Source organism: Genypterus blacodes, unplaced genomic scaffold (assembly GCF_046128005.1).
Source record: "Genypterus blacodes isolate CSIRO-AG114 ecotype Tasmania unplaced genomic scaffold, CSIRO-AGI_Gbla_v1 ptg000011l_1, whole genome shotgun sequence".
In the NCBI taxonomy this organism is placed as follows: Eukaryota; Metazoa; Chordata; class Actinopteri; order Ophidiiformes; family Ophidiidae; genus Genypterus; species Genypterus blacodes.
Genome location: NW_027466825.1, coordinates 2,213,871 through 2,233,669, shown reverse-complemented (window position 1 = coordinate 2,233,669; position 19,799 = coordinate 2,213,871). Strand labels below are relative to the sequence as shown.

The 19,799-nt window shown below is 45.0% G+C and overlaps 13 non-coding genes across 13 annotated transcripts; 3 read left to right on the top strand and 10 right to left on the bottom strand.

The window, feature by feature from the left end:
• Nucleotides 1–3,535: 3,535 nt before the first annotated feature.
• trnak-cuu (transfer RNA lysine (anticodon CUU)) lies at nucleotides 3,536–3,608 on the top strand. Its single transcript has one exon. It is a non-coding gene; the product is annotated as a tRNA-Lys (tRNA).
• Nucleotides 3,609–4,866: 1,258 nt separating this feature from the next.
• On the bottom strand, nucleotides 4,867–4,939 carry trnak-cuu (transfer RNA lysine (anticodon CUU)). Its single transcript has one exon. It is a non-coding gene; the product is annotated as a tRNA-Lys (tRNA).
• Nucleotides 4,940–5,045: 106 nt separating this feature from the next.
• On the top strand, nucleotides 5,046–5,119 carry trnan-guu (transfer RNA asparagine (anticodon GUU)). The gene has a single exon. It is a non-coding gene; the product is annotated as a tRNA-Asn (tRNA).
• A 409-nt stretch (nucleotides 5,120–5,528) lies between these two features.
• trnan-guu (transfer RNA asparagine (anticodon GUU)) lies at nucleotides 5,529–5,602 on the top strand. Its single transcript has one exon. It is a non-coding gene; the product is annotated as a tRNA-Asn (tRNA).
• Nucleotides 5,603–7,992: 2,390 nt separating this feature from the next.
• On the bottom strand, nucleotides 7,993–8,066 carry trnan-guu (transfer RNA asparagine (anticodon GUU)). The gene has a single exon. It is a non-coding gene; the product is annotated as a tRNA-Asn (tRNA).
• A 1,169-nt stretch (nucleotides 8,067–9,235) lies between these two features.
• trnan-guu (transfer RNA asparagine (anticodon GUU)) lies at nucleotides 9,236–9,309 on the bottom strand. Its single transcript has one exon. It is a non-coding gene; the product is annotated as a tRNA-Asn (tRNA).
• A 1,265-nt stretch (nucleotides 9,310–10,574) lies between these two features.
• trnan-guu (transfer RNA asparagine (anticodon GUU)) lies at nucleotides 10,575–10,648 on the bottom strand. The gene has a single exon. It is a non-coding gene; the product is annotated as a tRNA-Asn (tRNA).
• A 1,263-nt stretch (nucleotides 10,649–11,911) lies between these two features.
• Nucleotides 11,912–11,985, bottom strand: trnan-guu (transfer RNA asparagine (anticodon GUU)). Its single transcript has one exon. It is a non-coding gene; the product is annotated as a tRNA-Asn (tRNA).
• A 1,263-nt stretch (nucleotides 11,986–13,248) lies between these two features.
• trnan-guu (transfer RNA asparagine (anticodon GUU)) lies at nucleotides 13,249–13,322 on the bottom strand. The gene has a single exon. It is a non-coding gene; the product is annotated as a tRNA-Asn (tRNA).
• Nucleotides 13,323–14,588: 1,266 nt separating this feature from the next.
• On the bottom strand, nucleotides 14,589–14,662 carry trnan-guu (transfer RNA asparagine (anticodon GUU)). Its single transcript has one exon. It is a non-coding gene; the product is annotated as a tRNA-Asn (tRNA).
• A 1,263-nt stretch (nucleotides 14,663–15,925) lies between these two features.
• trnan-guu (transfer RNA asparagine (anticodon GUU)) lies at nucleotides 15,926–15,999 on the bottom strand. Its single transcript has one exon. It is a non-coding gene; the product is annotated as a tRNA-Asn (tRNA).
• A 1,266-nt stretch (nucleotides 16,000–17,265) lies between these two features.
• Nucleotides 17,266–17,339, bottom strand: trnan-guu (transfer RNA asparagine (anticodon GUU)). Its single transcript has one exon. It is a non-coding gene; the product is annotated as a tRNA-Asn (tRNA).
• Nucleotides 17,340–18,605: 1,266 nt separating this feature from the next.
• Nucleotides 18,606–18,679, bottom strand: trnan-guu (transfer RNA asparagine (anticodon GUU)). Its single transcript has one exon. It is a non-coding gene; the product is annotated as a tRNA-Asn (tRNA).
• Between the last annotated feature and the right edge of the window lie 1,120 nt (nucleotides 18,680–19,799).

The following is a 19,799-nucleotide window of genomic DNA, read 5'->3' as shown; positions in this document are numbered from 1 at the left end:
CCAACTCCATGAAGATGTTTGGCAAAGAATATTTTCTAAACCTCAGTCCACCTGTCAAATACACCGGTATGTCTAATTGATATCTGGCTACATGATACTTTTTGTTTGTGGGTTTTCTAAGTTCAACATGTGTGTGTGTGTGTGTGCCCGTGTGTGCCCGTGTGTGCCCTTGTGTGACCTTGTGTGTCTGTTCTTTTTCATAGGAGAGCTGCTTGGTGTTGACTACTTGCTGAGTCAGACAGGACAGCCTCTGAATGTGAACCCCGACTCAAAGGAGACAGAGGACATGCTGGAGGATGTGGATAAAGACATAAGGGAGGAGGACTTCGAGGAAGACCCAACAGTTTTTACTTTTTCACGTTTCAGTTTTCTTACAGACTTCTCCCTCTCCTCCCAGCCTTGTCCCTCATCTGAACCAGCCTCCTTCCAGCCTGCTTCCTCCTCCCTCACTGCTCCCGCCCAGCCTGCTTCCTGTCAGCTTGCTCCTGCAACAATGCCACAGCCAGATGTCGCAGCACTTGCGCCATCTCCTGATGACTCTGGGGTATGTAAAAACCAAATTATGTGTAAAGGAATAAAACCACTATGTCTGTCACGGCGGAGATGTGGCAGGCAAAGATGCGGAGCAGAAAGAGCCCCACACATACATGGTCTCACCTCACTGTTTTCAAACTTCGTTGCTCATCTCTATTTGTTTTGTTTTTTTTCAGGCTGTTGGTGACTCTGGCGTGCCAGGCATGGACAGGGTTGACAGCTTGGCAGAGTATCTGGTGGAGCTGAGGAAACAGCCCTTTCTGGCTCTGACCAACCAGCAGGTCAGGAACATTTATTGACTTGCTACTTTTATACATACATTCTCTGACATACATGTCACTCTTGCACATATTTTTGTTCTCTTATGTGTTGTTGGTTTCTGTCTGCTTAGGTAAGCACCATTGTTACTCTGTGGCAGAACCTGCCGGACGAAGACAAGCAGAGGGCGGTGTTACACCAAAGCAGGCTGGACACAGGGAGGTTCAGGTCTCCACAGAAGAGGCAGGAGTTTACTCCAGGGGTGAAGAGTTTGAAAAGCCCTGTACTCACCACCACTGCCCCACTTGCCAAGTGGCCAGATTGCTGCCGCCTGAGTGAGAGCATCTTTGTCAGGCTCTGTGCGATCCACCGCAGTGCCAAGAAGAGGGGGACTGGCACAGTGTCAAGATGGGATCTCATCCTGGAGGACTACTGGAAAATCAGGCGTCGCATTCTGGCCAGTGGGGCAGTTTTGCAGCAGACCACCCTGCAGCTGGTGGATGTGAGCCACACCGCCCTGGTGCAGTGGCACAACAAGAGGGTGAAGATGCAGGACAAGGCGGTGGTGATACAGGGGTTGGACCTGCCCAGCCGCATCCCAGTGGTGGCCCCTGCTAATGTGCGCCCTCTGTCTGCACCACCCCATCTAGGCCCAGCTCACCAGTACCACCTGCCCAGCCGCACCATGGGCCAGGCACAGGTGAAGAAGAAAGTTGAGACACCGGCGCCCGTGAAGCCACCTCCACAGCGGCAGCTCTTCCCTGCTCAACCATTGGGCCCTCAGCTGGGGCTGCTGGTTCCAGTGCCTTCACAGGGGCCTCTCCTGGTCACTGCTCCACAGGCACTGTATGTCAACCTCTCCCCAGCCCCAACTGCTCGTGCTCCGGCCCGAAGACACACCCGCAAAGTATTGCACAACACATGCAAGAAATGTGGGCAGTTCAAAACAGCAGAGACTGGACACAGCCAGTACAAAGGCACTGTGTACTGTCCCGCTGTAGAGGCTGTCCCTAAAGAGCAGTGGTTGGAGGACATTAAAAAGAAAAAATGATTGCCTACTGGGCTAGGGCCCCTCAAGCATGTTTTCTATTATTTATAGTTCTAAATCCGTTATATACAGTAGTTCTAAAGTTTTTCTGTCATATGTTTTGTTATTTATAGTTCTAAATGTGTTTATATAGTTCTTCTGTCATATTTTTGTTATATAAAGTTCTAAATATGTTTATATAGTTATTTGTCTTGTTTTCTGTTGTTATTGTTACTCAATGCTAAACTCAATTGTAAATTAAAGTTCATTCCTTTCCATTAATTGACTGAAATGTTTTTCAGTTTAAGTAGTTCACCACACAAAAAATGGCACAACAATTAATTGAACTTTTTAATATACCTGCAAGCGACTGCAAAAAGTAGTTAAAATAATTATTTTATTATATGCAATTACTACGCCCAACACTGCTGCTAAACACATGAACTTACATTTAAATGTCCACTGGAGAATTATTCACATTGCTGATATAATATTAATAATCAATAACATCTCAGCAAATTATGCAATTTCCAATAAATAAATGAACCTTTCAGTGTATAATGAACACCTCAATGGGAATTGCCCATGGTGGGAATCAAATCAGGAACCTTGGGATCAACATCTCTCTCATGAAACATGTATAAATAGAAGAACAAGGTCTTCCTCTCTTTTCTCTTTCCTCTCCATTTTCCCTTTCTCTTTTTTCTTCTCCCTCTATTGCCCCCCAGCTTCTTCTCTGTAAGCAGGCTGGCTGTGGTGAGGTGACGCCGCCTTGTGGTCGTTTAAGATTCTAGCGGTCATCCAAAGAGTTCATAATGATCCTAAAACAGATCGATTAAATTGGGAACGATAAACAGAAATTGATTTAATTGAATGAATAATCAGGTAGCAACAAACTATCAACTAGTCAAAACATATAGTTGGCCGAACTGTACAATGTGCGACATATCATCTAATACTTACTGTAAGTACAATTATATAAAAAATAAAGTGGGGTGAGTCTTGATTGAGGTTAACAAAACAAAACATTGATGAGATGAAAGAGTGATTAAACATCAGAAAACAGATGCTAATGGTCACATTTAAAGTCTCCCTTAGCTTCAAAGAAAGACAAAATATCTAAAGATAAACAGATGAGACCATGAGAGATTATGAATGGTGAAGAGAAAATCGATAATTTTAATCAATCAATTCACTCTTTGGACATTCGAGTAGGTGATTTAGCAGAACAACCCCGCAATGGGTTTTGGGATAAATTGCAAAATCCCCGGATGTAAGGGGAACAAAAGTTAAGTAACGCTAATAGCACACTAATTAGCACCGTAGCAGGATGCGCCACGCTCCTTTGACTCCCGTTAAAGTTTGTGACAACGTCGAGAGACTACAGCGGTAAGGTTACTTTCATGTCCCCGTAATGTTCTACCTTTTCTACCGACTATTTGGAAGTTTATTTTGACGCCCAACATCAACCATTAAATGGCATCGACTTGAGCTAACATTTTACTTACGGATTAGCACGATCTAGCTAGACCCGGGCAAGTGAAACCCCACCCTCTTTATATGTCTGTACTTACATATGATAAATATATTAAATATACTCGTTTTTTTTGTAATTCCAGGTATATTCCTGTGCTTTTGAATCTGCCACAATAGCTACACACGCTGTGAGTATTGCATTTGTCTTTATAAACACCAATTCTGAACAGATCTGTCATCGCCCGGCTAGCTCAGTCGGTAGAGCATGAGACTCTTAATCTCAGGGTCGTGGGTTCGAGCCCCACGTTGGGCTGACTCCTTTTTCTTCTTTGCTGTCTCTGGATCTGATTTCAGTCCAAATTCGTCCAATCACAGAGTGCCCTGTTCAATGTCACATTGGACGTAGGAAGGTTGACATTGCGCAACGCCGATCACACCGTTTCCCCTGTCATACAACACTATGGTTCGCTAAACTACAACACAACTCATCAGAATAACCCTAAAATATATTTGTCATTCATATTAGATAGTCATATATGTTATATTTCTATAAGTCACATAAAATCATCTGATTGTTTTGTTGTCCTACTTCTTCTACTACTTTTCATAGAGCTAAGTAGAATTTTAAACCCAGATTCAATGCTGGCTGATCACTGCCCGGCTAGCTCAGTCGGTAGAGCATGAGACTCTTCATCGCAGGGTCGGGGTTCGAGCCCCACGTTGGACGATTAGCTTTTAAAAACATCAATTATCCAACACTTTCCCTCTTGCTTTGATATATATTTAAATTATGATTTATATTTTATATTTAGATATATTTGACTGCCGCCAATGAGTAGCGGGGAAGGCCAGTTGAATCTCAGCAACGTGAAATTATTGTTATTGTTGTAGTTTATTGATCTTGTTTATCTGACTCCATAAAATCAGTGTTTTAGTTTGCTAGTGATAATTTAGTCTGTAAATGGTTGACTCAGTACATGGATCGCCAATGGTCTGCTTAGAATAAATCGTTTTAGTTTCAGATCATTCTATTAGTGCGGGAATTTGGGATTGATTTAGTATTGATGATACGCTCTTATTTACTCAAAGACTATGTTATTCGATCGAACTGAGATTACTTATATCTCTAAAGAATTAATTACTGGCCGGGTTAATAATTCTCTAATGCGTCCTGGTGGAGTGGAGGTGGAGTTTTGGGTACAAGGAACCGAATAGCGAAATGTTCCTATAAACTTGCTGGCTACTTCGTCCCGTAAGCCATATACGTCATATTCTTGAATTAACTCTGCCACACACCTATTGGCCTACCTATGTTGAACGCACTTATTGGAAGTCGCTTTGGATAAAAGCGTCTGCTAAATGATCGTAATGTAATGTAATGTAATGTAACTCAGAGGTTTCAACTAAGAGTGATCAATTTTCATTGTTAACTGTCTTGTTATGATCAGCTCACAAAGTTGTCAAAAATCAATGATCAGTCAGTGTATGTGTTTTTATGTTTACAAGTGTCTTGCCCACTGTGTTCAACAGAACCCACAAATTCATTAAACAGGCTTTTAAAGAAAAGGCAGCGCCCAACGTGGGGCTCGAACCCACGACCCTGAGATTAAGAGTCTCATGCTCTACCGACTGAGCTAGCCGGGCGATGTGTTCAAGGGATTGTGAGCATGTCTTTCAATCTGTGAGAGGGCCGTAGGGCCATGGCTGTGCCCCTACGTTTGAAGTGAAAAAATGTCACACGGAAAAATGTGTCTCTGTGGCGCAATTGGTTAGCGCGTTCGGCTGTTAACCGAAAGGTTGGTGGTTCAAGCCCACCCAGGGACGGTTTTTTCAGTGAAAATTCAAACCATAAGAGCTCTTACACAAAGATTTTTAATTAATCTCTGCTATGTAAAAACTCAAAGTCTCCAACTCCAAGTCTTGTGCGTTCTTTGTATCATTACTATAGCGGTATTCTCTCTGCAGCCAAAAAGCCACAGCAACTCCACTACAGCATGGTGTAGAAACCCTGAATAGATAGGCTATACAAACCCAGCACAAGAACGACATAGTAAGGGATTACTTAAAGATTAACAGATTCATACTCTACTAGGTAAGCTAGTCAATTTATGGGGAATTTCCCTCACAGCATGGCTGGTCAGTTTCGACAGCCGTTCCTTAGACGCCTGCCCCTCCCCCACCCTTGGTATGTCTTTGAACAAAAGCCCATGTGTGTGCATTGCAGCATGTGTCTGTCTCTGTGGCGCAATTGGTTAGCGCGTTCGGCTGTTAACCGAAAGGTTGGTGGTTCAAGCCCACCCAGGGACGAAAAGCTTTTTTATTAATTTTTGCTGCGATCACTCCTAGTGGAAAATCTCCCGGGAAAAACTTAATGTGTAAGGAAAAAACAGAATAACCTAGAGAGATTTCCCCTCTGCAAACTGCACGTGTGCAATAGGACTTCCAGTTGGATATACCAAAGAACAGTATAGAATTCAAAGCAGCACATACAAAAACTTATGCAGTTGGAAAAACATGTAAGACAGAGATGAGGGAGAGAGAGACAGGGCGGGAGCAAGAGAGAGAGGGAATGATTTAAGCACAAGACAATACAATGTAATCCTATTAGTTAGATGTCTCTCCTCGAGCAGCAGTTGTAGCATGGTGTACAAACATTAAATATATGGGCTATACAAACCTAAAACGAAGAGATTACATTAGGATTAAGATAACATCAAAGAAGATTGGAACAACCAGGCTTCTCCTTATACCTTTGTCCCCCCCCACACACAGTATGTATGTCACCAAACAAACACCCAACTGTTTTTCGCAGCACGCTTTTGTCTCTGTGGTGGTCTGTGTGACTTCCCTGGGTGGGCTCTAACCAACCAACTTTCTGCTAATTGCTGAACCCGCAAACCCCAAATGTGCATGTGCGCATTCACAATCTGTACCGACAGTTTGCAGTCGAACCGCAACATAAATGTTGATGATGATGATCTTAGTGTAGGTATCGCCAGGATAAACCCCTTTCTCTTTTGCCAAAGCCCATGATGCGTTTTGCAAGTGTTGGTATGGTGGAATGATGTCATCCTGTTAAAAACTGTGAGATCATCATACTAGCGGCACTGATGTCATTTGAGTCTACACCTTTACATTTTCTATTATTGGCAACATACTGTATCTTCGCTGGCTGTGGTTGGTTGCTATGGCTGTGTTTGTCGTCCCTTTGCCTTAATTCACAAGTACATCACACATCCTTGCTCCCGTCATTGTTTCTGTTCTCTTTATCTTTTGTCTCTTGTTTTCTTTTCCTCCACGTGTATGTAGAAAATCATATCAGAAATTGTCCTGTAACTGGCTGCTCATTGTAATGCCTCGTAATACCATTCAGCAAGGTGTAGAGTGAGTACAGCAGTAGACTCAAAACGTCACTGGGGAGGGCACGAATGACCATGGTGTTAAAAGCTGAATTATTGTCAATAAACATTCATCCCACGTAGTGTCTGTAGCCCTTATCCAGGTGGCTCAGTGTAGTGTGCGTAACCTTAGCGATGGCATCTCCGGTGGATCTCAACCGCCGAACACGCTTACTGAGTGCGCCACAGACACCATGAATGGAAAATTTCCAACTGCACGTGTGCAGGCAGTAGTCCTTTGTGCTCCAGTTTATCCCTCAGAAGTGCAGGCTGTATGGTGTTGAAAGCACTGGCAACACCGATCCCTGCCCTGTAGGCGAACTGCAGGGGGTCCATAGATGTACTCTCTAGGGGTCTAAGAGGGTTCAGTACAGGGGGATGGAGGGAGGGTCAGAGTCAACCCTGTTGAAGAATAGGTTCAGCTCTTTTGTCCGCTCCCAGTCTCAAGATCCCAGGCCCCCCACACGATCTGCATTGTTATTGCGGCCTGTGATGGTGTTCAGCCCCCTCCAGACATCAAAAGGGTTACACTGGCTCAGACGCTCTTCCAACCTCCTACCTTATCTGTCCTTACCTCTCCTGATTTCCCTCCTCAGATCCCTCTGCACTCTCCTCAGCTCCTCTCTGTCCCCTGATACGAAGTCCCTCCTCTTTTTAACAGCCAAACGCACTAACCTATTGCACCACAGAGACCTTGGTCCAACTACACGTCGCCAGGCAGCAGTCAGGTATAGAGGCTCATACTGATAATGCAGAACTGTGCAAAGTGGGCAGATGCCTACAGCGAAGCCCCTTTAATGCATCTCACCAGTCTCTGTGGTGTCACTATTTTGTAGCACTTTCGGCTGGTAATTGAAAGGTTGTTGGTTGGAGCCCACTCAGGGACGAAAGCATGTAGTGTGTGCCACATTGAACATGGATAATAGAAACTCATATATGGCTGTACAATGAATTTTGTTTAGTTAAATGGAAAGCAGGATGAACTTCCCGAAAAGAAAACTGACTTCCCTAGGTGGGCTTGATGGCATCTCCGACGGATCAGGGATACAGGGCAATAATCCTTCAGGCTAGTCAGGCTGTTGTGTTGTTGGGTAAGTAACTATGGGCCAGAGAAGTGTTGACAATGGTAGTCAACACTTGGGCTCTCCTCAAATCATGTGCTGAGAGTTGGACACTAGGTATGAACGTGTTCAGAAATAACCTAAGTGTTTAACAGAAATGGGGGCAAGTAAGGGGTTCCAACCACCAACCTTCGTGTATCATTTCTTATAGTTTGCCACAATCTTCACTGAAAAAGGCCATCCCTGGGTGGGCTTGAACCACCAACCTTTCGGTTAACAGCCGAATGCGCTAACCAATTGCGCCACAGAGACATTGGTTGTGATATGTCAAACTGCACGTCGCCAGGCAGCGAAGCCACACCCCTTTAATGCATCTCACCAGTCGCTGTGGTGTCACTAATTGGTTAGCGCTTTCGGCTGGTAACTGAAAAGATGGTGGTTAGAGCCCACTCAGGGACAAAAGCATTTAGTGTGCGCAACACTGAACATGGATAATAGAAAAGAGAGAAGGTCCACATTTTGAGGTCCACTCCTGTGTGCTCCAGATTATTCCTCAGAAGTGCAGGCTGTATGGAAGCACAGGAGAAATCAAAGAGTACGATTCTCACAGTGCTCTGTGGCTTAAGATGAAGGCGTGGGAGCCAGGTTGGTAGGTGTACTGCAACGGGTCCACCGATGGTCCATTGAAGTAAAACTTCAATAATATTTGAAGATTAAAAATATTGCTTTACCCACAATAGTGGGTAGATGTCACCCTCCCTCTCCCTTCTTATCCCCTTGTCCTCTTCTCTTACCCTCCCTTGTAAACTCTATTGTTTACTCAATCAATGTTATCGCAAGTGAGCACTCAACTCTCCTATATGGCTGAACAATGAATGTTGTTTAGTTAAATGGAAAGCAGGATGAACTTCCCTAAAAGAAAACTGACTTCCCTGGGTGGGCTCAATGGCATCGCTGATGGATCAGGGCCACTGAGCGATAATCCTTCAGGCTAGTCGGGCTGTTGTGTTGTTCTGGTTTTTTACAGGGACTATGGGCCAGAGTAGTGTATGAAAGTGTTAAGGAATAAGTTGAGTCTTTAACAGGTTTTATAAAGGCAGAGAGGGAATCAGCAGATGGAATGGAGTTTGGTAGAGTCATTCCACCAACTCGGGACCACAAAGGAGAAATGTATGGATAGAGTTTTAGGGATTGGTAGTGGTGGTGAGAATGCATAAATCTGAATTACATAATTGATAGATGTGGGTGCCACATTGGCGCTGCTTTGAAGGCAAATATCAAGAACTTGTTGACTTGGGAGTCAATGGAGAAATATGAACAGACCAGTGACATTTTGGTGTTGGCAGAAGAACAGACAGGCTTCCGCAGTGTGGAACTTTCCTTGTGATTTGACATAGTTTTCACAGAAATGGGCAGTACTTGAACTAACAACCCTTGTGCTTCATTTCTTATAGTTTGCCACAATCTTCACTGAAAAAAAACGTCCCTGGGTGGGCTTGAACCACCAACCTTTCGGTTAACAGCCGAACGCGCTAACCAATTGCGCCACAGAGACCTTGGTTATGATATGTCCAACTGCACGTCGCCGGCAGCGGTCAGGCACAGAGGCCCAGACGGACAATTCAGAACTTTGCAAAGTGGGCAGATGCCTACACCGAAGCCACACCCCTTTAATGCATCTCACCAGTCGCTGTGGTGTCACTAACTGGTTAGCGCTGTCGGCTGGTAACTGAAAAGATGGTGGTTAGAGCCCACTCAGGGACAAAAGAATTTAGTGTGCGCCACACTGAACATGGATAATAGAAAAGAGAGAAGGTCCACATTTTGAGGTCCACTCCTGTGTGCTCCAGACTGTTCCTCAGAAGTGCAGGCTGTATGGAAGCACTGGAGAAATCAAAGAGTACGATTCTCACAGTGCTCCGTGGCTTTTCCAGGTAAGAAATGTCTCTGTGTTGGAGGAAGATGAAGGCGTGGGAGCCAGGCTGGTAGGTGAACTGCAACGGGTCCACCAATGGTCCATTGAAGTAAAACTTCAATAATATTTGAAGATTAAAAGTATTGCTTTACCCACAATAGTGGGTAGATGTCACCCTCCCTCTCCCTTCTTCTCCCCTTGTCCTCTTCTCTGTTACCCTCCCTTGTAAACTCTATTGTTTACTCAATCAATGTTATCGCCAGTGAGCGCTCAACTCTCCTATATGGCTGAACAATGAATGTTGTTTAGTTAAATGGAAAGCAGGATGAACTTCCCTCAAAGAAAACTGACTTCTCTGGGTGGGCTCGATGGCATCGCCGATGGATTAGGGCCACTGGGCGATATTCCTTCAGGCTAGTCGGGCTGTTGTTTTGTTGTTTTTGGGTATAGGGATTATGGGCCAGAGAAGTGTATGAAAGTGTTGAGGAATAAGTTGAGTCTTTAACAGGTTTTATAAAGGCAGAGAGGGAATCAGCAGATCGAATGGAGTTTGGTAAACTCATGCCACCAACTCAGGACCACAAAGGAGAAATGTATGGATAGAGTTTTAGGGATTGGTAGTGGTGGTGAGGGAGCATAAATCTGAATTACAGTATTGATAGATGTGGGTGCCACATTGGCCGCTGCTTTGAAGGCAAACATCAAGGACTTGTTGACTTGGGAGTCAATGGAGAAATATGGACAGACCAGTGACATTTTGGTGTTGGCAGAAGAACAGACAAGCTTCCGCAGTGTGGAACTTTCCTTGTGATTTGACATAGTTTTCACAGAAATGGGCGGTACTTGAACTAACAACCCTTGTGTATGATTTCTTATAGTTTGCCACAATCTTCACTGAAAAAGGCCGTCCCTGGGTGGGCTTGAACCACCAACCTTTCGGTTAACAGCCGAACGCGCTAACCAATTGCGCCACAGAGACCTTGGTTGTGAAATCTCCAACTGCACGTCGCCAGGCAGCGGTCAGGCACAGAGGCCCAGACGTATAATTCAGAACTTTGCAAAGTGGGCAGATGCCTACACCGAAGCCACACCCCTTTAATGCATCTCACCAGTCGCTGTGGTGTCACTAACTGGTTAGCGCTTTCGGCTGGTAACTGAAAAGATGGTGGTTAGAGCCCACTCAGGGACAAAAGCATTTAGTGTGCGCCACACTGAACATGGATAATAGAAAAGAGAGAAGGTCCACATTTTGAGGTCCACTCCTGTGTGCTCCAGTTTGTTCCTCAGAAGTGCAGGCTGTATGGAAGCACTGGAGAAATCAAAGAGTACGATTCTCACAGTGCTCCGTGGCTTTTCCAGGTAAGAAATGTCTCTGTGTTGGAGGAAGATGAAGGCGTAGGAGCCAGGCTGGTAGGTGAACTGCAACGGGTCCACCAATGGTCCATCGAAGTAAAACTTCATTAATATTTGAAGATTAAAAGTATAGCTTTACTCACAATAGTGGGTAGATGTCACCCTCCCTCTCCCTTCTTCTCCCCTTGTCCTCTTCTCTTACCCTCCCTTGTAAACTCTATTGTTCACTCAATCAATGTTATCGCAAGTGAGCACTCAACTCTCCTATATGGCTGAACAATGAATGTTGTTTAGTTAAATTGAAAGCAGGATGAACTTCCCTCAAAGAAAACTGACTTCCCTGGGTGGGCTCGATGGCATCTCCGATGGATCAGGGCCACTGAGCGATAATCCTTCAGGCTAGTCGGGCTGTTGTGTTGTTGTTTTTTTTACAGGGACTATGGGCCAGAGTAGTGTATGAAGGTGTTGAGGAATAAGTTGAGTCTTTAACAGGTTTTATAAAGTTAGAGAGGGAATCAGCAGATCGAATGGAGTTTGGTGAACTCATTCTACCAACTCGGGACCACAAAGGAGAAATGTATGGATAGAGTTTTAGGGATTGGTAGTGTTGGTGAGAATGCATAAATCTGAATTATATAATTGATAGATGTGGGTGCCACATTGGGCGCTGCTTTGAAGGCAAACATCAAGGACTTGTTGACTTGGGAGTCAATGGAGAAATATGAACAGACCAGTGACATTTTGGTGTTGGCAGAAGAACAGACAAGCTTCCGCAGTGTGGAACTTTCCTTGTGATTTGACATAGTTTTCACAGAAATGGGCGGTACTTGAACTAACAACCCTTGTGTATCATTTCTTATAGTTTGCCACAATCTTCACTGAAAAAGGCCGTCCCTGGGTGGGCTTGAACCACCAACCTTTCGGTTAACAGCCGAACGCGCTAACCAATTGCGCCACAGAGACCTTGGCTGTTAAATGTCCAACTGCACGTCGGCAGGCAGTGGTCAGGCACAGAGGCCCAGACGTATAATTCAGAACTTTGCAAAGTGGGCAGATGCCTACACCGAAGCCACACCCCTTTAATGCATCTCACCAGTCGCTGTGGTGTCACTAACTGGTTAGCGCTTTCGGCTGGTAACTGAAAAGATGGTGGTTAGAGCCCACTCAGGGACAAAAGCATTTAGTGTGCGCCACACTGAACATGGATAATAGAAAAGAGAGAAGGTCAACATTTTGAGGTCCACTCCTGTGTGCTCCAGTTTGTTCCTCAGAAGTGCAGGCTGTATGGAAGCACTGGAGAAATCAAAGAGTACGATTCTCACAGTGCTCCGTGGCTTTTCCAGGTAAGAAATGTCTCTGTGTTGGAGGAAGATGAAGGCGTGGGAGCCAGGCTGGTAGGTGAACTGCAACGGGTCCACCAATGGTCCATCGAAGTAAAACTTCATTAATATTTGAAGATTAAAAGTATAGCTTTACTCACAATAGTGGGTAGATGTCACCCTCCCTCTCCCTTCTTCTCCCCTTGTCCTCTTCTCTTACCCTCCCTTGTAAACTCTATTGTTTACTCAATCAATGTTATCGCAAGTGAGCACTCAACTCTCCTATATGGCTGAACAATGAATGTTGTTTAGTTAAATTGAAAGCAGGATGAACTTCCCTAAAAGAAAACTGACTTCCCTGGGTGGGCTCGATGGCATCTCCGATGGATCAGGGCCACTGAGCAATAATCCTTCAGGCTAGTCGGGCTGTTGTGTTGTTGTTTTTTTTACAGGGACTATGGGCCAGAGTAGTGTATGAAGGTGTTGAGGAATAAGTTGAGTCTTTAATAGGTTTTATAAAGTTAGAGAGGGAATCAGCAGATCGAATGGAGTTTGGTGAACTCATTCTACCAACTCGGGACCACAAAGGAGAAATGTATGGATAGAGTTTTAGGGATTGGTAGTGTTGGTGAGAATGCATAAATCTGAATTATATAATTGATAGATGTGGGTGCCACATTGGGCGCTGCTTTGAAGGCAAACATCAAGGACCTGTTGACTTGGGAGTCAATGGAGAAATATGAACAGACCAGTGACATTTTGGTGTTGGCAGAAGAACAGACAAGCTTCCGCAGTGTGGAACTTTCCTTGTGATTTGACATAGTTTTCACAGAAATGGGCGGTACTTGATCTAACAACCCTTGTGTATCATTTCTTATAGTTTGCCACAATCTTCACTGAAAAAGGCCGTCCCTGGGTGGGCTTGAACCACCAACCTTTCGGTTAACAGCCGAACGCGCCAACCAATTGCGCCACAGAGACCCTGGTTGTGAAATGTCCAACTGCACGTCGCCAGGCAGCGGTCAGGCACAGAGGCCCAGACGTATAATTCAGAACTTTGCAAAGTGGGCAGATGCCTACACCGAAGCCACACCCCTTTAATGCATCTCACCAGTCGCTGTGGTGTCACTAACTGGTTAGCGCTTTCGGCTGGTAACTGAAAAGATGGTGGTTAGAGCCCACTCAGGGACAAAAGCATTTAGTGTGCGCCACACTGAACATGGATAATAGAAAAGAGAGAAGGTCCACATTTTGAGGTCCACTCCTGTGTGCTCCAGTTTGTTCCTCAGAAGTGCAGGCTGTATGGAAGCACTGGAGAAATCAAAGAGTACGATTCTCACAGTGCTCCGTGGCTTTTCCAGGTAAGAAATGTCTCTGTGTTGGAGGAAGATGAAGGCGTAGGAGCCAGGCTGGTAGGTGAACTGCAACGGGTCCACCAATGGTCCATTGAAGTAAAACTTCCATAATATTTGAAGATTAAAAGTATTGCTTTACCCACAATAGTGGGTAGATGTCACCCTCCCTCTCCCTTCTTCTCCCCTTGTCCTCTTCTCTGTTACCCTCCCTTGTAAACTCTATTGTTTACTCAATCAATGTTATCGCCAGTGAGCGCTCAACTCTCCTATATGGCTGAACAATGAATGTTGTTTAGTTAAATGGAAAGCAGGATGAACTTCCCTAAAAGAAAACTGACTTCCCTGGGTGGGCTCGATGGCATCTCCGATGGATCAGGGCCACTGAGCAATAATCCTTCAGGCTAGTCGGGCTGTTGTGTTGTTGTGGTTTTTTACAGGGACTATGGGCCAGAGTAGTGTATGAAGGTGTTGAGGAATAAGTTGAGTCTTTAACAGGTTTTATAAAGTTAGAGAGGGAATCAGCAGATCGAATGGAGTTTGGTGAACTCATTCTACCAACTCGGGACCACAAAGGAGAAATGTATGGATAGAGTTTTAGGGATTGGTAGTGTTGGTGAGAATGCATAAATCTGAATTATATAATTGATAGATGTGGGTGCCACATTGGGCGCTGCTTTGAAGGCAAACATCAAGGACTTGTTGACTTGGGAGTCAATGGAGAAATATGAACAGACCAGTGACATTTTGGTGTTGGCAGAAGAACAGACAAGCTTCCGCAGTGTGGAACTTTCCTTGTGATTTGACATAGTTTTCACAGAAATGGGCGGTACTTGAACTAACAACCCTTGTGTATCATTTCTTATAGTTTGCCACAATCTTCACTGAAAAAGGCCGTCCCTGGGTGGGCTTGAACCACCAACCTTTCGGTTAACAGCCGAACGCGCTAACCAATTGCGCCACAGAGACCTTGGCTGTGAAATGTCCAACTGCACGTCGCCAGGCAGCGGTCAGGCACAGAGGCCCAGACGTATAATTCAGAACTTTGCAAAGTGGGCAGATGCCTACACCGAAGCCACACCCCTTTAATGCATCTCACCAGTCGCTGTGGTGTCACTAACTGGTTAGCGCTTTCGGCTGGTAACTGAAAAGATGGTGGTTAGAGCCCACTCAGGGACAAAAGCATTTAGTGTGCGCCACACTGAACATGGATAATAGAAAAGAGAGAAGGTCCACATTTTGAGGTCCACTCCTGTGTGCTCCAGTTTGTTCCTCAGAAGTGCAGGCTGTATGGAAGCACTGGAGAAATCAAAGAGTACGATTCTCACAGTGCTCCGTGGCTTTTCCAGGTAAGAAATGTCTCTGTGTTGGAGGAAGATGAAGGCGTGGGAGCCAGGCTGGTAGGTGAACTGCAACGGGTCCACCAATGGTCCATCGAAGTAAAACTTCATTAATATTTGAAGATTAAAAGTATTGCTTTACTCACAATAGTGGGTAGATGTCACCCTCCCTCTCCCTTCTTCTCCCCTTGTCCTCTTCTCTTACCCTCCCTTGTAAACTCTATTGTTTACTCAATCAATGTTATCGCAAGTGAGCACTCAACTCTCCTATATGGCTGAACAATGAATGTTGTTTAGTTAAATTGAAAGCAGGATGACCTTCCCTAAAAGAAAACTGACTTCCCTGGGTGGGCTCGATGGCATCTCTGATGGATCAGGGCCACTGAGCGATAATCCTTCAGGCTAGTCGGGCTGTTGTGTTGTTGTTTTTTTTACAGGGACTATGGGCCAGAGTAGTGTATGAAGGTGTTGAGGAATAAGTTGAGTCTTTAATAGGTTTTATAAAGTTAGAGAGGGAATCAGCAGATCGAATGGAGTTTGGTGAACTCATTCTACCAACTCGGGACCACAAAGGAGAAATGTATGGATAGAGTTTTAGGGATTGGTAGTGTTGGTGAGAATGCATAAATCTGAATTATATAATTGATAGATGTGGGTGCCACATTGGGCGCTGCTTTGAAGGCAAACATCAAGGACCTGTTGACTTGGGAGTCAATGGAGAAATATGAACAGACCAGTGACATTTTGGTGTTGGCAGAAGAACAGACAAGCTTCCGCAGTGTGGAACTTTCCTTGTGATTTGACATAGTTTTCACAGAAATGGGCGGTACTTGATCTAACAACCCTTGTGTATCATTTCTTATAGTTTGCCACAATCTTCACTGAAAAAGGCCGTCCCTGGGTGGGCTTGAACCACCAACCTTTCGGTTAACAGCCGAACGCGCTAACCAATTGCGCCACAGAGACCTTGGTTGTGAAATGTCCAACTGCACGTTGCCAGGCAGCGGTCAGGCACAGAGGCCCAGACGTATAATTCAGAACTTTGCAAAGTGGGCAGATGCCTACACCGAAGCCACACCCCTTTAATGCATCTCACCAGTCGCTGTGGTGTCACTAACTGGTTAGCGCTTTCGGCTGGTAACTGAAAAGATGGTGGTTAGAGCCCACTCAGGGACAAAAGCATTTAGTGTGCGCCACACTGAACATGGATAATAGAAAAGAGAGAAGGTCCACATTTTGAGGTCCACTCCTGTGTGCTCCAGTTTGTTCCTCAGAAGTGCAGGCTGTATGGAAGCACTGGAGAAATCAAAGAGTACGATTCTCACAGTGCTCCGTGGCTTTTCCAGGTAAGAAATGTCTCTGTGTTGGAGGAAGATGAAGGCGTGGGAGCCAGGCTGGTAGGTGAACTGCAACGGGTCCACCAATGGTCCATTGAAGTAAAACTTCCATAATATTTGAAGATTAAAAGTATTGCTTTACCCACAGTAGTGGGTAGATGTCACCCTCCCTCTCCCTTCTTCTCCCCTTGTCCTCTTCTCTGTTACCCTCCCTTGTAAACTCTATTGTTTACTCAATCAATGTTATCGCCAGTGAGCGCTCAACTCTCCTAATTGGCTGAACAATGAATGTTGTTTAGTTAAATGGAAAGCAGGATGAACTTCCCTAAAAGAAAACTGACTTCCCTGGGTGGGCTCGATGGCATCTCCGATGGATCAGGGCCACTGAGCAATAATCCTTCAGGCTAGTCGGGCTGTTGTGTTGTTGTGGTTTTTTACAGGGACTATGGGCCAGAGTAGTGTATGAAGGTGTTGAGGAATAAGTTGAGTCTTTAACAGGTTTTATAAAGTTAGAGAGGGAATCAGCAGATCGAATGGAGTTTGGTGAACTCATTCTACCAACTCGGGACCACAAAGGAGAAATGTATGGATAGAGTTTTAGGGATTGGTAGTGTTGGTGAGAATGCATAAATCTGAATTATATAATTGATAGATGTGGGTGCCACATTGGGCGCTGCTTTGAAGGCAAACATCAAGGACTTGTTGACTTGGGAGTCAATGGAGAAATATGAACAGACCAGTGACATTTTGGTGTTGGCAGAAGAACAGACAAGCTTCCGCAGTGTGGAACTTTCCTTGTGATTTGACATAGTTTTCACAGAAATGGGCGGTACTTGAACTAACAACCCTTGTGTATCATTTCTTATAGTTTGCCACAATCTTCACTGAAAAAGGCCGTCCCTGGGTGGGCTTGAACCACCAACCTTTCGGTTAACAGCCGAACGCGCTAACCAATTGCGCCACAGAGACCTTGGTTGTGAAATGTCCAACTGCACGTCGCCAGGCAGCGGTCAGGCACAGAGGCCCAGACGGACAATTCAGAACTTTGCAAAGTGGGCAGATGCCTACACCGAAGCCACACCCCTTTAATGCATCTCACCAGTCGCTGTGGTGTCACTAACTGGTTAGCGCTTTCGGCTGGTAACTGAAAAGATGGTGGTTAGAGCCCACTCAGGGACAAAAGCATTTAGTGTGCGCCACACTGAACATGGATAATAGAAAAGAGAGAAGGTCCACATTTTGAGGTCCACTCCTGTGTGCTCCAGTTTGTTCCTCAGAAGTGCAGGCTGTATGGAAGCACTGGAGAAATCAAAGAGTACGATTCTCACAGTGCTCCGTGGCTTTTCCAGGTAAGAAATGTCTCTGTGTTGGAGGAAGATGAAGGCGTAGGAGCCAGGCTGGTAGGTGAACTGCAACGGGTCCACCAATGGTCCATTGAAGTAAAACTTCCATAATATTTGAAGATTAAAAGTATTGCTTTACCCACAGTAGTGGGTAGATGTCACCCTCCCTCTCCCTTCTTCTCCCCTTGTCCTCTTCTCTGTTACCCTCCCTTGTAAACTCTATTGTTTACTCAATCAATGTTATCGCCAGTGAGCGCTCAACTCTCCTAATTGGCTGAACAATGAATGTTGTTTAGTTAAATGGAAAGCAGGATGAACTTCCCTAAAAGAAAACTGACTTCCCTGGGTGGGCTCGATGGCATCTCCGATGGATCAGGGCCACTGAGCAATAATCCTTCAGGCTAGTCGGGCTGTTGTGTTGTTGTGGTTTTTTACAGGGACTATGGGCCAGAGTAGTGTATGAAGGTGTTGAGGAATAAGTTGAGTCTTTAACAGGTTTTATAAAGTTAGAGAGGGAATCAGCAGATCGAATGGAGTTTGGTGAACTCATTCTACCAACTCGGGACCACAAAGGAGAAATGTATGGATAGAGTTTTAGGGATTGGTAGTGTTGGTGAGAATGCATAAATCTGAATTATATAATTGATAGATGTGGGTGCCACATTGGGCGCTGCTTTGAAGGCAAACATCAAGGACCTGTTGACTTGGGAGTCAATGGAGAAATATGAACAGACCAGTGACATTTTGGTGTTGGCAGAAGAACAGACAAGCTTCCGCAGTGTGGAACTTTCCTTGTGATTTGACATAGTTTTCACAGAAATGGGCGGTACTTGAACTAACAACCCTTGTGTATCATTTCTTATAGTTTGCCACAATCTTCACTGAAAAAGGCCGTCCCTGGGTGGGCTTGAACCACCAACCTTTCGGTTAACAGCCGAACGCGCTAACCAATTGCGCCACAGAGACCTTGGTTGTGAAATGTCCAACTGCACGTCGCCAGGCAGCGGTCAGGCACAGAGGCCCAGACGGACAATTCAGAACTTTGCAAAGTGGGCAGATGCCTACACCGAAGCCACACCCCTTTAATGCATCTCACCAGTCGCTGTGGTGTCACTAACTGGTTAGCGCTTTCGGCTGGTAACTGAAAAGATGGTGGTTAGAGCCCACTCAGGGACAAAAGCATTTAGTGTGCGCCACACTGAACATGGATAATAGAAAAGAGAGAAGGTCCACATTTTGAGGTCCACTCCTGTGTGCTCCAGTTTGTTCCTCAGAAGTGCAGGCTGTATGGAAGCACTGGAGAAATCAAAGAGTACGATTCTCACAGTGCTCCGTGGCTTTTCCAGGTAAGAAATGTCTCTGTGTTGGAGGAAGATGAAGGCGTAGGAGCCAGGCTGGTAGGTGAACTGCAACGGGTCCACCAATGGTCCATTGAAGTAAAACTTCCATAATATTTGAAGATTAAAAGTATTGCTTTACCCACAGTAGTGGGTAGATGTCACCCTCCCTCTCCCTTCTTCTCCCCTTGTCCTCTTCTCTGTTACCCTCCCTTGTAAACTCTATTGTTTACTCAATCAATGTTATCGCCAGTGAGCGCTCAACTCTCCTATATGGCTGAACAATGAATGTTGTTTAGTTAAATGGAAAGCAGGATGAACTTCCCTAAAAGAAAACTGACTTCCCTGGGTGGGCTCGATGGCATCTCCGATGGATCAGGGCCACTGAGCAATAATCCTTCAGGCTAGTCGGGCTGTTGTGTTGTTGTGGTTTTTTACAGGGACTATGGGCCAGAGTAGTGTATGAAGGTGTTGAGGAATAAGTTGAGTCTTTAACAGGTTTTATAAAGTTAGAGAGGGAATCAGCAGATCGAATGGAGTTTGGTGAACTCATTCTACCAACTCGGGACCACAAAGGAGAAATGTATGGATAGAGTTTTAGGGATTGGTAGTGTTGGTGAGAATGCATAAATCTGAATTATATAATTGATAGATGTGGGTGCCACATTGGGCGCTGCTTTGAAGGCAAACATCAAGGACTTGTTGACTTGGGAGTCAATGGAGAAATATGAACAGACCAGTGACATTTT